This window comes from Gossypium arboreum, chromosome 11 (genome assembly GCF_025698485.1).
Source record: "Gossypium arboreum isolate Shixiya-1 chromosome 11, ASM2569848v2, whole genome shotgun sequence".
NCBI classification, from domain to species: Eukaryota; Viridiplantae; Streptophyta; class Magnoliopsida; order Malvales; family Malvaceae; genus Gossypium; species Gossypium arboreum.
The window spans coordinates 89,414,359-89,431,940 of record NC_069080.1 but is presented as its reverse complement, the minus strand read 5'-3'; the positions used below and the strand labels follow the sequence as shown (position 1 = coordinate 89,431,940).

The 17,582-nt window shown below is 33.0% G+C and overlaps 1 non-coding gene across 1 annotated transcript; it reads left to right on the top strand.

The window, feature by feature from the left end:
• The first annotated feature begins 14,234 nt into the window (after positions 1-14,234).
• Positions 14,235-14,340, top strand: LOC128284801 (small nucleolar RNA R71). The gene has a single exon (XR_008275224.1). It is a non-coding gene; the product is annotated as a small nucleolar RNA R71 (small nucleolar RNA).
• The last annotated feature ends 3,242 nt before the right edge of the window (positions 14,341-17,582 follow it).

The following is a 17,582-nucleotide window of genomic DNA, read 5'->3' as shown; positions in this document are numbered from 1 at the left end:
ATCACTCAATTCATACCAAAACTTAAACTAACATCATACCTAACCAAATGATCGATACATCATTCAAACATATGCTATGAACTTACCAAACTTGCCATTTTTACCATCTCTTTTAACCAACCAAAACATACCAAATTGAACATTGGCATCACATTTTATATACCATTATCAAACTATAAGTTCAAACATAAACTAGCAAAATTACATGGCTAAATATATACATCACAAAACATAATCCCACAACTACTAGCTTATACATGCCATACTTCAAAATATACAATTTCAAAATACCAAAATTAGGTTCGATAGTGTGGTGACGATCCTTGATGATCCTCGAGCTTGCAGTAGCTTCGATATCTATAAAACAATGCAAACACACACAAAGTAAGCTTTTAAAAGCTTAGTAAGCTCGTACCAAAAATCATCAATACATAAGTACTTACAAATTCTTAAATCATCTATCAAATCTATACCAACATAATCCATATGTTCATACCAAATCAATGAGCTTCACATACATAGTATCATCTACCACATAGGTATCGTACATACCTGAATATTCCCGTACTTGTTCATTTTCATCCTCACCTTTCGTTTAAATATTTTAAGACTTTCTGTAAATTATTCGTGCTTTGAACATCCGCACACTTAGTGCTGTAACAGTTAGCCGAAGCTAGAACGATTTCGCACACTTAGTGCCATCTCAATTAACCAAAGCTAAATCGGTATCGCACACTTAGTGCCTCATATAGTCGAAGCTAGCTTAAATCGCAGACTTATTGCCAAGTACTATTGATTTATCATTATATTCATCCAAACCAAACGTATATACAATGTATATATAATCAAAAAATCAAAATATACTTAACATCATGTTTTAAGTACGAACTTATGTTGTAATCGAAATTGTCGACTCGGACTGTTTACTCTACAATCTTCGACTTCCCTTGGTCTAAATCTGAATTCATCTTTTCTTGATCTATACATATTCAAAATTAACCCTTTTATTCACCAAATCATTCAAAACAATCCATATACACATATTTAGGACATTCTACAAAATAGCCCTTACATTTTCACATTTCGACACTTTAGTCTCTAAATCACAAAATCACAAAATACACATAATTTGCTTATACTCATGCTTAGTTGAATTCTCCTATCTCTCATACAAGTCCATACATTTCATTTATTTCACATTTTAGTCCCTTAAAATAACATATTTACAATTTAGCCCAAATTACTCAATTTCATCAAAAATTCAAAGACAAAACATGTAAAACCAGCATCAAGCTTTCATAATTCACCAACTAACATCACAAAGCTCCTAGCTTCATCAATAACACATTTCAAAATTATCATCAAAATTAGAAATTGAGGCATGAGTTTGATAGTATTCGAAGCAACAATTAAAAAAACGTAGAAATTATCAAAAACCAAGCAAAATACATACCCGAATTAAGCTACCAATATGCCGAATGTTAAAACACAAAACCTAGCTTTTCTTTCTTCAATTTCAGCATGAACAAGATGAATATCGCTTCATTTTATGCTTTGTTTTATTTAACTAATAATTATTAAACAAATACCCATTTTACCCTTTATTTATACATATAAAAATCATTTGAAATAAGGCCATATATGTCCATTAACTAAGTAAAGAGCATAATAACCACATAAGGACCTCTCAATTATAAAGTCAATTCAAATAAGCACTTTTAATATCTAGCGCATAGCTTTTACATTTTATGCGATTAGATCCTTTTTGCAAATTAAGCACACAAACAATTAAATTTTCACACGAGACTTTCACATATGTCAATCACTTATAATAGGCACGATAAGTAATATATAAAAAATGTTTTTCTAACTCAGATTTTTGGTCCCGAAACCACTATTCCAACTATGGTCAAAATCGGACTGTTACACTATTCTTTACTGAAATCTATTACACCTGCAATTTAATCTTTGTCGATGATAAAAGAGGGTAGTAATGTGTCCTATTTATATATTAAAAAGAAAGAATAAATTATTTAAGAGTTATAGTTTAGGTTTACTAAATAAGAACCTAAATAATTTGAATCCTATCATAATTAAACTAAAAAAAAAGTCAATAGTTAAGGTTAGTTTAGAAAATAGAGTTTACGCAGTGATGTCGCGACATTGAGGGTAGGTTGCAGAATCAAAATTTATTTATTGTCGTGACATTTTGGAGTCGTTTCGAAACATGCCATTCTAGAGTCGTGTCGAAACATGCCAACCAGATGTCTCTATGTGTTGTAAAATCACTACTTTGGTCACCTTCTTTATTATCACTCTTTATGTTTGTTAATTTCCCATTAATTCATGGAAAATCCCAAAGCGGGCTACACTGTAAAGTTTGTTCATCAATTAAAGTGTTAATTGTTCCTCCAAAATAATGTTTTACTCTTTGGCATTAATGAGAAAAGGTTGTCTCTCTTTTCTGATCAACTCTATTGTTGCATGAGGAGTTACTTGATTTATTGTATATGGACCTGTCCATCTCGACTTAAGCTTCCCAGGAAATAATTTTAATCTTGAGTTGAACAACAGTACTTAAGTATCATGTCAAAGTCTACTCCTCTCCTTGTACATTTTAGTATTTTCATAGCCACAAAGTAGAATTCTTCTAATTCCTGGAGTTGAAATAGTCTTTCTTTTTTAACAAATTCTGGATCCAGATTTAACTCTTTGATTGCCTAATATGCCTTCCTCTACAATTCAGTTGGCAAGTTACAGTTCTTACCGTAAACTAGCTTATATGGAGACATGCCTAAAGGAGTTTTATATGTTGTTCTATAAGCCCATAATACGTCTTCTAACTTGACTGCCTAGTCCTTTCGACTTGGGTTCACTGTTTTCTCCAAAATCTACTTTATTTCCCGATTTGATACTTCTATTTTCCCATTAGCATGTGGATGATATGTCATTTTCATTCTGTGCCTTATGTTGTACTTAGCCAACATTGCATCAAATTGCTTGCTAAAGAAGTGAGATCCTTCGTCACTGACTAGCGCTCGCGGTGTACCAAACCTAACGAAGATGTTTTTTTTTAGGAATCTCACTACTGATTTTGTATCATTAGTAGGTAGTGCGATATCTTCAACCTATTTTGAGACATAATCTATAGCTTGGAGGATGTACTTACCAAAAGAGCTCAGAAAAGGTCATATGAAATTGATTCCCCAAACATCAAACACTTCAACCTCAAGTATCCCTGTTTGCGACATTTCATCCTTGTTGATATGTTCCCAATTCTCTGACACCTATCACATCCTTGTACAAATTCATAAGCATCTTTGTTCATAATTGGCCAATAAAATGCTGATTGCAGTACCTTCTAGGTTGTGTTTTTTCCACCGAAGTGCCCTTCACAAAGAGGTTTGTGACAACCCTATAAGATATCATGTATCTTTTCCTCTGCTACACATCACCAGACTAATTGATTCACATATTGTTGAAACACATATGGTTCCTTCGAAATGTAATTTCTTGATTCATGGGCTATGCTCTTTTTTTATTACGAAGATGCCTGCACTGAGAAAACCCCTCTTGCAATATAATTGACATAATCTGCATACCATGGTGTTATATACTAACCTATCTGGCTTGATTAATGTCTATTCTGAATAATTGCTTCTCTGCGAAAGTCTCTTTAATTTATTCAATATCCTTTGCTTTTAGTTTGTTCTCAATTTTGGATAAATGATTTATGATTTGATTCTCAGTACCCTTCTTATTCACTATCCATAAATCAAATTCCTAAAGTAATAAAAGCATCTCATTAGTCTGGCTTTTGTTTCTTTTTTCTTCATAATGTATTTTAATGCAAAGTGATCAGTATACACAAATACTCGATTCGCCATTAAGTAAGGTCAAAATTTTTCACAAGAGAACACTACTTCCAATATCTCTTTCTCAATTGTAGTGTAGTTGCATTGTGTTGGATTTAGTCTTTTGCTAGTATAATGCATAGCGCCAAATAAATTATTCTACTGTTGTCCCAAAATTGCACCTACAGTATAGTCACTAGTATCACATATAATAATAAAAGGTTCTGACCAATTCAGGGTGATGATTATAGGAGCAGATATGAGTTTTTCTTTTATTACCTCAAAAGCTTTGATACAATTTTGGTCAAATATGAAAGGTGTCTCTTTCTGAAGGAATTGATTCAGAGGTTTAGAAATATGAACGAAGTCTTTTATAAACCTTTGCATGGCCTAAAAAATTGCAAACACCTTTAACATTTGTCAGATTCGGAAGATGCTTTATTGGAACGACGGAAATGTGCAAGTGTACACAATCACAACAAGTAATAAAGTGACAAGTAAATGTCAAGTTATTGTACCTATAGGGACTGTGAAAGAAAATATTTATAAAATGCAATGTTAAGATTTGAATAAGTGTTTATAAAAAGTAAAAATTAACTAAGTAAATTAACTAAGAAAAACAAAAAGTAAAAATTCCTATGCACGATTTCAAAAAGATGAGTTTTAATTAATATGACATAAATGTTTTAGATCAATTACATTCCTTCACTTAGAATTACTAAGCTCATGCTCATGTTATTACAAATAATTTCACAAGAACTTGGTATTTTGTTAACTAATGAACATACATACTTACTAAATAACTTAATGTCCTGAACATATTCCAATGTTAATTCAAATAATTAATCAATTTTCATTAGCAATTATGAGATTAAGTGAAGTAACAACATGTTCCTATACTGAAACAATTTAATCATAATAATCTTGCAAGTTATGCAAGGCTAATGTACCGTTTAATATCATCGCTAATTTAAACTTCGGCTACATTAGAAGATTAAACTTGCACCAATTAAATCTTATCTCAATTAATTATAATTTCAATCCAATTAATAATTAATTCATTCATCACCTTACAATTTATAATGCAAGTATAACATAAGCATGGTTTTATTTAATTGCACAATTTACCAAAGCCTATAACAACACAAACATGGTTTTAATAATTTAAGCGAACAAAATGTAATCAATCTAACACAAATTAAATTTAAGTCATTTTAATTAAATTAAGAACAACAACACAACAAATATTCATGTTCATAATCAAAACATAAACGAGAAAATATAAAGAGAAAAGAACTAGGAAACAAATCTCAGTGTTTATCCGAAGTCAGACTAGTGAGCTCCTCTTCTTCTCATCTCATTCTATTGATTCAAGGCCTTCACAAACACTTGAATGTTGCTACACCAAGGGAGATGCAAGCTCTCTTTCAGGAGTGGAAATTGGCAAGGGAAGAGGACAAAGGAAATGGGAAAAAAAATGAGGGAAATGGAATAGAGAAATGAAGAATGCGTGTGAAATGAGTAAAGGAAGAGGGGTATTTATAGGCGGGAATGACTGCTAAAAATAGCAAAGAAATGTCATCCACTCCCTCTCCCTTGGTCGTCCATGCTTGGTGCAAGTTTGAGTGATTCAAACTTGTTATTTTTAGGTTGGAGCTAAAAATAGAAGGCACGAAAAGAGGAGGGGTTTGAATGAAATTAAAGGGAACTTCAAGGGCTATTTTAAAATTAATAAATTCATCTAAAATAAGCTGATTGGGTCAACTTATATGGACAGTTTGGGCCTTCAATCCCTTAGTGGATCAATCCTCTTCTTAACACAATTTGGGCCCACTTTTTTCTTCAGAATTTATATTAATTTTTAACTCAATTAATGTTGGATCAAAATTAAATATAAATTATGTTTAATAAATAATTTTTGCTCATCCATGGCTGGGAAATTAAATAACCATACTCTTTATTCACTTGATGCAAAAATTTCCTCAACGGTTCAAGCCTTTAATGTGTCTGTCGAGCCTATTTTCACCTTTTGGGCAAAACTGTTGAAAATAAATCAAATTTTCATAAATATGTTATAAAAATAATTAGAATTAAATATGTTAGGAATTTTAGTGAAAATTAATTTTTTTATAATTAAAGTATGAATTCCGACAAAAATTACTATGAAACTACATGAATTAGAGCTCAAAAGGTGCTAAAAAAGTCTATATATTTTTGTGTTTCCACACCCCCAAACTTAATTCATTGCTCATCTCGAATAATGTACAGATTGCAAAAGAAATTGTTTGAAATCGCCTTTGAAAAATATCTTTAGAACACATTTCTGCCACAACTATGAGTTTAGTGTAATTATGTTCAAGAACAATAATTTTGACATTATGCAACTCAAGTATACATATTGTTCGAATTATTCTCAATTATTATCATGATAGTAAGAATAGACTTATTCTCAATTATTATCATGATAACAAGAATAGACTGAACGCTTTCTCAATAAAGATATGCTAATTCTTACCAATTAATTTTTATTCTTTTATTAAAGACTAAACTGTAATAACTAAGTTTAACTTATGTCTTCATATGTTGAACTTAGCAATTTTTTTCCACTAATGTAGGCAACATTAAAATTTGAATCAATAGGTCTTTCAAATGGGTTGTAACATGGCTAGGCTAAGGGTAGGTAAAAGATAGATAATTTTAAGCTAAAAACCCTAGACTCAGCTTCCATCAGACCTTCAAAATAAATAAGTTCAACTTCACCAGCTTATTTTGCATTTGAGTACACATGCTCTTTTTATATCTATTTCTTTTGAGTACATATGCTCTCCCTCTCTCTCTTTTTTTATCATATTATTGTATGTACTGAAATTTTGAGTATTTGATACTTATTTTCAACTCCCCTAAACTTATTTTCAAAGAATATTCTGGATAGACTGAGTTTGTCTAAGTCATTTTAAAAATTCCATGCTTCCTTGGATTTCACCTCAAAAAATTACTAAGTCAATTCTAGAGACTTAAACTTTCATGCATACCTAACTCTCCTAAAGAATTAAAAATTTTGTGGTATGGTTTACAAACTTTATTAAGAGTAACATTTATGTCGTAGTTCCACTAACATAGCAAATATTGAGATGATAATACTTTATTTATACTAAAGTTTAGCATAATTAACAAAAATAAAAATTTTGAACAAAATATAACTTAATAATAATTATAAGAAAATGTATTTTGAAAAAGAAAAACAATTTCAATTTTTGGTCCCCTTACTTAAGATGAAAAATGTCCCTATTGTTAAAAACAATAGAGAGAATGAAAATATAGAAGTGAATAGATACTGTAAACCAAGTAGGACCTTAGGAAAAGGAGGTGAGTCAAGTTTGACTGCTTAAATACCAAGCTTTTCTAAAGCAAATCCAATCCTAGACATGGACATATCTATTGCCACACTTCTTACTTTACAATTTGTTCAATTTTATTGATAATTTCCACCACTTATTTTATTATGCAAGAAATAAATTCCTAAAAGAACCTAATCCTAAAAACTTTAAATATCCTAAGACATAAAATAAAATAAAGTAAAGATCCCCCCTTATTTATTTATTTGTAGACCCTTCTGAATCTGGCCCATTTTTTGCTTCATCGTCTTTATTTTTACACAATTCGCCTCGCCCCTTCCTCGACATTGGAGTCCATGGTTCAAATATAAAGTTTGGAATTTCAGGCACAAAGACAAACGAGTCATGAAATATTTTCTTAAAAGCATCTCTAATTGAGCCATCCCATTTTCTTTAGTATCTCCAATAAACTTATTGCTGCCACTGTATATGTTATAGCATATACATTATAGTAGACTGTTTACTTTGTGGAATGTTGCTCGTTGAAGGGACTCTTAGCGTTGGAGTTAGAAAACATAGTAAAGGTGGTTTTGATTTTAGGTAGGTGGATGAGTAGTGGATGGTAAGGTTTAGAGATAGAAGGAGTGGCAGTGGAACAAGGTAAGGGCTACAAGTTTGTGAGGAAAAAGGTTGAATATTTCCCTTCCTAGTAGTGTCTTAAGCCCAATGGTAGCTCCTTTTTGGATCCTAAGCTCTTATTCTGAAAGTAAACTAAAAAAACTCAAAAATTTAGTATTTGGGCTAAAAGTTGGTCCTTTATTCAACAAAACAAATACTTAAATTCTTCGTCCTCCTTATAAAAATATTTTTCAAAAAATTACATTAAATTAAACTCCTTAGAAAGACTGAAGGAGTCACAGATGGTCCCGCTTAAGTCCCAATCTCATAGGCAGAATTTTAATTAATGTAATAACCCAAAGAAAATTTTATCTAAGTCTACCATTTGATTCAAATGAGAAAAAAATCTAAAAATCTAAAATAATGATAGAGAAAGTGTAGAGAGCTTCTTCCATTTTATTCAGGATCATAATTGACCATTGTGGTATTAAATGGCCAATTGTCATACCAACCATACCTATTTAAGAAGTAATTTTATTTTTCCCATCAAATCTATCCAACATCTTATTAGGGAAAGAAAACCCAGAATGATCTTTCCTGGTGGCCTTGTTTAACTTCTTGTAATTCCTACAAATCCTTCAACACGTGACACGAATATATGAAATAATCCATTTTGCACCTTTCTTGTGCCTTTCCAAAACCAAAAGTGCCTCTCCTTATTGGTCTTTGGTGAATTCAACTGAAATAATGACAGGTAAAGTCAAAGATAGCCCCAAATAGTCATATTTCAAATGAGGTTACAAAATCTTTAGTTCCAATTCAGCTGGCTCTTCAATCAACTACTTTGGTTGCATATACTCCTGAGATGATAACTCTAATAATTTGAGTGGAACTTCTTAAGTGAATTCTTTCAAATTAGCTTCTAACGAATCCAAACATTCCTTGTCTTCAACATCACTTGGTGAATCCACCAGTAGAATATGTTCTAACGGATCGTCTAAAGAATTGAGCTCCAATTCTGTAGAAGCCAACGATTCCATCTTGGAACTAGCAGAGCAGTCTTCAACTACATCTGGGGATTTAGCATAATCAAAGTAATTAAAAGTTACCTCGTCATAAAAGATTTCTTTCAACTGGGTATCCTTTTCCTACTTTTGGAATCATTGAGGATATGGCAGTGCATCACAAACTTGTACGCAATGCATGCTTATCGAATTCCCATTTAATTGCACTTAAAGTGCCACAATAATGCTCATTGAGCCATCACGTATCCAACCACATATGAGTGCATTAAAATCAGTTTACCACATACACAACCTATTACATTAGCATCACATTCCATAATTCAACACATACGTACTTACCGGGTTTTGCACACTTTCACTACACATTTATATTGCTAACACAACATCATCACTATTTTTTGGCATATTTTATATGCCAACAACATAAAACAATTCACAATAGTCATCACACATGTATCATTATCACAATATCTCATCATAATAATCAATCATAAATATTCTCATAATCACATAATTTACCAAAACTAAAGCAAGAGAAATAGAATGCTTACACTCGGAACTTAGGATAGGGGTTTAGGCTAATCCTAAGCTCTTAATTAACACTATGAATCGTGCCTACTAGCAGCGATTCCAAACACTCAATGATTACACTTTCGTCGAAAAGCGAAAGCTTAAACTAGTTTTTCTTGGCCTTTCACGTTGCTAGAAGGAGGTCCTAACGATTTCGAAGATTCACCAAATTAAATCACACAATAACCACAATTAGCATTTAGCCAAAGACTCACCAAAATCATCTAAAAATACAAGCCTGAGTTAAGTTCTCATGAAACTGAAACCTTTAACATAACAAAACTTTAAATTCGAATATCTCATTCTAACTCAATGTTTTTTCCTAAAACCAATTTTTTTCATCTTATAATTCACCTACGACTAATTCCCAACCTTTAAACTACAATAAAATACTCAATTCATGTTATCAACTTTTTTGACATAATTTATGGCTATTTTCTGAAAATTTATTAAAACTAAAGAAATCTTTAACAAAAATTCAAAGTAAGTTCAAAAACCTCCTAACCATGTTAAAAATAATTAGAAAACACTTTGAAACATTGTTTTTATGCAAAATCCTAAATTTCACCACGAATGACCTAATGTTTGGCTTTTATTTAAAACATGCGATTTAATGGCTAAAAACATAGTTTTAAAGACTAAATAATATTTAAAACTATTTAGGATTTGAATCATTACCTTAGACAATGAAAACCTAAGCGTTTGATCAAAAACTTGAAAAACTCACAGGCTTGACAATGGAGAAATCAATGGTCATTTTGGGTGTTTTTCTTGGTATTTAATGGAGGTTTAAGGCTTGGATGTTGATAGGAATCAAAAGAATTTAGGTTTAACAAAGGAAATTGAATAGGAGGAGTTGGGAGAACATGGGACGACAAAAGCAAATAAAAGGGAGAAGTTAAGTGAAAATAAAACAGGGTGGGGGAAGATATAGTGTGAATTTTAAATTTTGGTCTAATTGCCTCTTAAAAACTCTAAGTTTTGAATCATTTACAAATAAGTCCTATTTTCAAAATTAAAGGTATTTAAAACTTATTTTCAAAAATTGATTTGATTTCCTAAAAGCCATAGTAAAAAACATTACTGATAAACCATGTCACAGAATTTCGTTTACCCTAATGCTAAAATTACTAAAATACCCCTAAAACTCCTAGGCCCTAGTTTGGGGTGTTACATACCTCATCAAGGATTATCGAATCTGACTTCTTTGAAACTGGAGTTTCAACACTCGGTTGAACTTCCTTTTTATCTTGAGCTACAACAAGCTCATCTTGAACCTCAACCACCTTGGGCTTCAATGTCTTTTCACTTGGCAAAGTGACTACGTTGCAATGCTCTTTGCCCAAAATTCTTAGATTTTTTGTAACACCCCAAACCCGGTCTAGAAGTTAGGCCCGAATCTGGTGTGTCACATTGAAATGTTTTTCGAAAACCATGTTCTCATTAAAAACCCTTCTTACTATTTAAAACCTCAGGCCATTTTAAAACTTGTGAAATGTTAATTCCCTTAAAATCTGACTTGCTACAGAAGCTTAATTTTAAATAGTTGCAGAAACGTGATATTTTGAAAACCAATTATTGTTTTGGAAAACCGCGTCCTACTTCTAATAGATATTAGGCATACTAAATAAATTTCCTAAATAAAAAATTAAGAAAATAAAGAGGCCCTAATACAAGCCAAATCAAAAACCAAAGTGCTTAACTAAATAAAAGAAATAGAAAAACATGTGCAGTTGTGTGGTCATCTCTGAGTCCCTCTGCGACATCGATCCACCTAACGCTGGGGATTACCTGCACAGTTAATACACTGGGTGAGTTTATGAAAACTCAGTGTGTAATCCCCTTACTAGAGTAACATCAAGAAATGCATGAATTGAGAATCAATCTAGGCGGAGCCTATTACGATAAGAATGTATCTGAGAACGGTGCAGGCACGAGCCCTATTCAATAATAGTATAGTCTGGGCCTAAGCCTTATGCAGTGACAGTGTGGGCCTATGCCCAAAACAGAATAATCACAATACAAGTATGCAACCCAACCCGTACCAACCAACACCATGTGGGGATTAAATCGACCCACCCAGCCAGCTCACCAATATCGCAGTGTAGCTACTAATAGTAACGCAACAAAGCTGCTAATTGTAACGCAGAAAAGCTGCTAGTATATATACGGCTTTAAGCCTTTAGTAGCGGTATTATAATTGGCACAAAGCCATTGGTAGCTGTGATAAGTTTGGCACATAGCCATCAGCGATGGTAATATAATCGGCACACAACCTTCGGTAAATATGATCGACACAGAGTCATCAATAAGTATGTTAAGCACATAGCCATAGGTAAATACGTTTAACACAAAACCATGGTCAAGATGGCACAGAGCCATTTTTAGGCTGGCACAGAGCCATAATCAAATTAAACGGCACTAAGCCGTCCATCGTTCCACAGTCGTCTCGTGCGACCCGTGCGACTTTAACAGATCAATACTTGATCTACAGTCGTCTCATGCAACCCGTGCGTTCTTATTAGAATAGTACTTCCTCCATATCAATATCCCAACCCCATGCAATATGTTGTGTATGTCATGCTCAATCATCACACGTGTATGCAGAATGACCATGCTCAGTAACAATCATTTAAACATATATTAAACTCATATCAGTTTTACAACCATAGTCAAGTCAATTAAAACACAGTCATACAATCACATTCAAATCAGTCAAATTCGTAGTCCAATTTAGTCATTTACCCACAAAGGCAAAACAGTCATTTTACCTTAAAGGGGTAATTCGTTAATTTTACAAATTTGGGGTATTTTGGTACTTTTACAAACCAGGGTCTTAATGACCCAACAGAAGGTCCACTGTAGCCTCGAGTGACTTAAGTAACCTAAACAGATATAACGGTACAGATGGGCCCAAGGCCCATTACTCGGCCTAACTAGGCCCACACCCTCGTGTGGCCCATTTAGCCAAAATTTAGATATGGCTATGTGACCTACATAGCCCAGTCCACTAATTATCACAAGTTACAGATTCAATCCGTGTAGGGCCCACGAGCTGCCCATCTAGGCCCAACGTGGCCCAGAACTACCTAAGTCGTGTGCGCGACATGATAAGTCTATCTACATCCCACTTAACAGTGAAGTTTACACAAGTGGGCCCACAGGCCCATCGGGCCCAGAACAGCCCCAACTCACGAGAACGATCGTGGCGGCCTCTATAGCCTATCGACCATGATTTGTGGGCTCGGTTTGCCTCTCGTGTATTCGCACGCTCGTGAGGCCCCGAACGTCGAGGTTTTGACTTTTTGGCTTTTGCTGACTTCCAACAAAAAAGGGCGCGAATAAACACCTATTTATGAGAACACGTCGAAGTCCATAATCGCCAACCTTGGCACACCTTGCATTCAGTCTTAATCCATTTTTTCCCCTCCAACTCATCTGGTTCGCTCTATTTAAAGCCAGCTTCTTGCCAATTCTCATGTTAGCTTCCCGATGTGGGATTACTTTCAACCATTAGAAAACTTCCTTATTTTTTTTATAGCCACTTCAACCACAGAGTTCCAGTCCAACTCCACCTCCTACACAGCTCAAATAGCAAAATAAATACCCTATTGCGCATCCTAAGACGTGAACCTTAGACCTCACAGTTACACAACACGCCACCTTGCCACTACACCACAAGGCTCTTTGTGTTACATATTTTATCCTCAATTAATTATAAGGCATATGTGCTAACATCCAGATTCCTTTAAAAGAAAAACCAAAATAAATTGCAAGAGCCAAGACTTGAACCCAGGCTCCCTTGTAACCTTAATGACGCCACAACCACTAGACCACATGCTTTCTTGTGTCATTTATTTACCATAATAATTTAAAAGGCCTTCAACCAAGCATCCAGGGTTTTATTCACTTAAAACCAAAATTTTTGCTAAAGCCCAGGTTTGAACCCAAAATTTCTCCAACATTTCTCAGGGCCATAAACCACCAAAGCAGACATTTAATTGTGTCATTTCCTTGCACAATTAAATGTTTATATACAACCTCCTTACAGACCCACACTCAAGGCCCAATACTTCTAGACCCAAATTTGGGGCGTTACAATTTTTGTGTCGCTTGACCAAATATCTTGGGGTCTACTTCTGAGCTCATTAGCTAGCTATGCGACTTGGTTTCCTAAATTATTCAATGTTGCTTCGTGATTTTGAATTAGTTCATCCTTCTTCGCTATGTTCACCTTTAGCAAATTCTCAAGATTACTTGAAGATTTAGTTGGTGGGGGTTGTTGCACTTGTTGAGAATATTTTGGTGGATAATTTGGTCAATATGGCATAGAAGAGTCACTATGGTCCACCTATTGATTACTCCATGTAGAAATTGGATTATTCTACCATGAAAAGTTGTAAGAATTTGACTGTGGACCATTCCAATTCTAATTTCCCATGTAATATTTTGAACCTTGAGTCGATGAGCAATTTTCAAAGAAATAGCCATCTCTATAGTATTCACAAGAAATATTCTCAAACTGGTTCGACTGCTGGCCTATCAAATTACCATTGAAACCATTAACAATTATGTTATTAAGCATAGAAGACATAGAGGATACCTAGGCTACCAAAGAAGCACTATGTCTGTTTCTTGCATCCTGCTACTATCTTTCTGAGGCTACTCAGTTGGTTGGCCACTGATAGTTATTACTGGCAATTCTTTTAATAATCTTGTAAGCATCATTATAAGACTTAGAAAGAAGGGCCCCATTTGCCAAATCATCCACTATCATTCTACAATGAATATTGAGACCAATATAGAAAGTCTCCATTTGAACGCAATACGGAATTTTGTGATAAGGGCACTTTTGTAATAACTCTTGGAACCGCTCTCATGCCTCATATAAAGATTCTTCGTCAAGTTGTTGAAATGATGTGATTTCATTTCAGATCTTGGCAGTCGGAGACAGAGGAAAGTATTTCATCAAGAAATGGTCAACCAACTCTTACCATGTAGTTATGGAAGTAGACGGTAGGAGTTCAACCATGCTTGTGCTCTATCTCTTGTGGAGTATGGAAATAATCTCAGTTTCAAGGCATCCTCAGTCACCCCGATTAGTTTGAATGAGTCACTCACTTCCATATATAGTTGAAGATGAAGATATGGATCTTCAGTAGGCATCCCACTAAATTGACCCATATTTTGCAACATTTGGAACATGACTGGCTTTAGTTCGAATTGTGGTGCCTCAATTTCAGGTCTCACAATACTCGAATTGAGCTCGTTGAATAGAGGAATGACTTATTATCGAATGGCACAGTTTCTATCATCAGCAACAATAATCAGATTGTGAGTATTATAACTGAATGCTCCTCCTTGATTTTGGTTTTGATTTTCGAAATTCGTCTCTTCGATCCTTCTTTGGTTCACTTGTTTTCTCATTTATCTGAAAGTCCTTTTAATTTCAGGGTCTATAGGGAGTAAGTCAATAATTTTATCAATTCTCATAAACTTTTGAAAAAAATACCAAATATATATTGGAATTAAAATTTAATAAAAAACCAAAATGCAAAATTAACAATTTCAAAAATAATGTCTTTTAAAGCAGTCCCCGGTAATGACACCAAAAACTTAGAATGACAGAAATATGCAAGTGTACACAATTACAACAAGTAATAAAGTGATAAGTAAATATCAAGTTATCGTATCCACAGGGACTATGAAAGAAAATATTTATTAAATGCAACTTCACACAATTTGGTGAAGGGAAATATGTTGATTCGAAGAAGTGTTTATAAAAACTAAAAATAACTAAGTAAATTAACTAAGAAAAATAAAAAGTAAAAATTCCAATACACGCAAAAGGATGAGTTTTAATCTATATGACATAAATGTGTTAGATTAATTACATTCTTTAACATAGAATTACTAAACTCATGCTCATGCTATTACGAATAATTTCACGGCAACTTGGTATTTTGTTAACTAATGCACATACATACTTACTAAATCAATTAATCTCTTGAACATATTCCAATCTCAATTCAAGAAATTAATCAATTTTCATAAGCAAGTATAAGATTAAGTGAAGTAACAACATATACCTATACTGAAACAATTTAATTACAATAATCTTGCAAGTTATACAAGGCTAATGTACCATTTAATACCATCGTTAATTTAACATTCGACTACCTTAGAAGATTAAACATGCAACAATTAAATCTGTGTCAATTAATTATAATTTTAATCCGATTAATAATTAATTTATATTTTTACCTTACAATTTATAATGCAAGTATAACATAAACATGGTTTTATTTAATTGAATAATTTACCAAGGCCTATAACAACACAAACATGGTTTTAATAATTTAAGCGAACATAATGCAATGAGTCAAACATTAATTAAATTTAAGTTATTTTAATTGAATCAAGAACAACAACACAACAAATATTCATGTTCATAATCACAACATAAACAAGAAAATATAAAGAGGAAGGAACTAGGAAAGAAATCCTAGTGTTTCTCTGAAGCTAATCTAGTGCACTCCTCTTCTTCTCTTCCTGTTCAGTTGATTTAAGGCCCTTACGAACACTTGAATGTTGCTAGTCCAAGGAGGATGCAAGCTCCCTTTCAAGAGTGGAAATCGACAAGAGAAGAGGACAAAGGAAATGAGAAAAAAATGTTGATATAATTGTGTAGTATGTTTTAATGGAGTCATGCTTAATCACCTTTTTAATTGTTGATATTATAATTTAGTGAAATCTCATGTTTAATTTTAAGAGCTATGAGTGTTTTGCATATCATGTTGAAATTGCATGTTAGAAGAAGCTTTCTTAAAATCCCAACTTCAAACTAATAACTTTTCATCAAGCATGCTCAACGGACGCCTTTATTGCATGTTGAATGTTTTGTTTGTTTGAGGACAAGAAAAGACTTAAGTGTGGCAGAATTTGATCTGCCATAATTTATTATTGCAAATTAAGCTATTTTCACTACTTAAGGAGCTTGTATTCAAGTCATTTTATGTCTTTTATGGTTATTTCTAGAATTATTTAGGTTTTAAGTTTAGATTGAATAAATAGAGCTTTTGTATTTTTTATGACCTTTTAGGTTGATTTGGGCCTAAGGAAGAACTAACGAGTTGATCGAGTGTGCAAGACAACAACCTAAGTCGAGGAGTCAGTGGACTATCATGTCTAACAGCCCGATTTTGGGCTTAGTCAGAACATTGGTTTCGGGACCACGAATCTGACCTATTGAAACTTGTTTTTATTACATTTCCATGCTCTAAAATTTTATGGAATGATTTTGTGAAAATTTCGTTCAAAAGTTTTGACGTTTGAGCACTCAATTCAGCAAAAAAAAAAACTAAATTGTAAAAAGTACAAAAGTTGAGTTCTACATGCTAGAGGTGTTTAATTGTTATGAAATTTTAAATTGAAGGTCCTTAGATGGTAATTAGACCATTTTACTTTAATTTGGACAAAAATATTATAAAGGTAAGAGAATTTTAGTGTTTTGAGAAAAGGGCATTTTGATCATTTGGTAATTAAATGAATTAAAAACCAAAAATCAAGCCAAAATTTAGTCCAACTTCTTCATGCTTGGCCAAAAATTTGAAGGAGACATAGCTAGGGTTTTTCCACTTTTCAAGCTCGATTGTAAGTCCATTCTTGTCCCGTTTTTAATGCTCTTTACATTTTTGAAGTCATTATCACTCGATCTATCTATTTCTACGATTAATTTGAGAGATGATTGAGGTCTAGGGTTTGACCCATGTTAGATATTTTTGTATTTTGATGTCTAATGGTAGATTATGCAAGTTTAATGTTAGATAAACAACTTTTGTTAGGTGATTTTTGATGAAAATATCAAAAGGACCTATTTGTAAAAAGATTTCAAAATGTTTATAAAAGTGTGATTAAATGGAAAATGTGAGCTATTATAAGCATGAAAGAGGTTTGGCTAGGCTTGGGTCTTGATGAAATTGAATAGATTTCATTTTACGAGCCTAAGGACTAAAATGTAAATATGTTAAAGTTTAGGGGCAAAAATGTAATTTTTCCATAATGTAAGTTTTGGACTGAATTGTGTAATGTGATTAATGAATGAGTTAAATTTGCTATTATAGATCAAGAGAAACGAGGTTCGAACCTAGATTGGGGGAAAAACAAAGTATTTGACGATT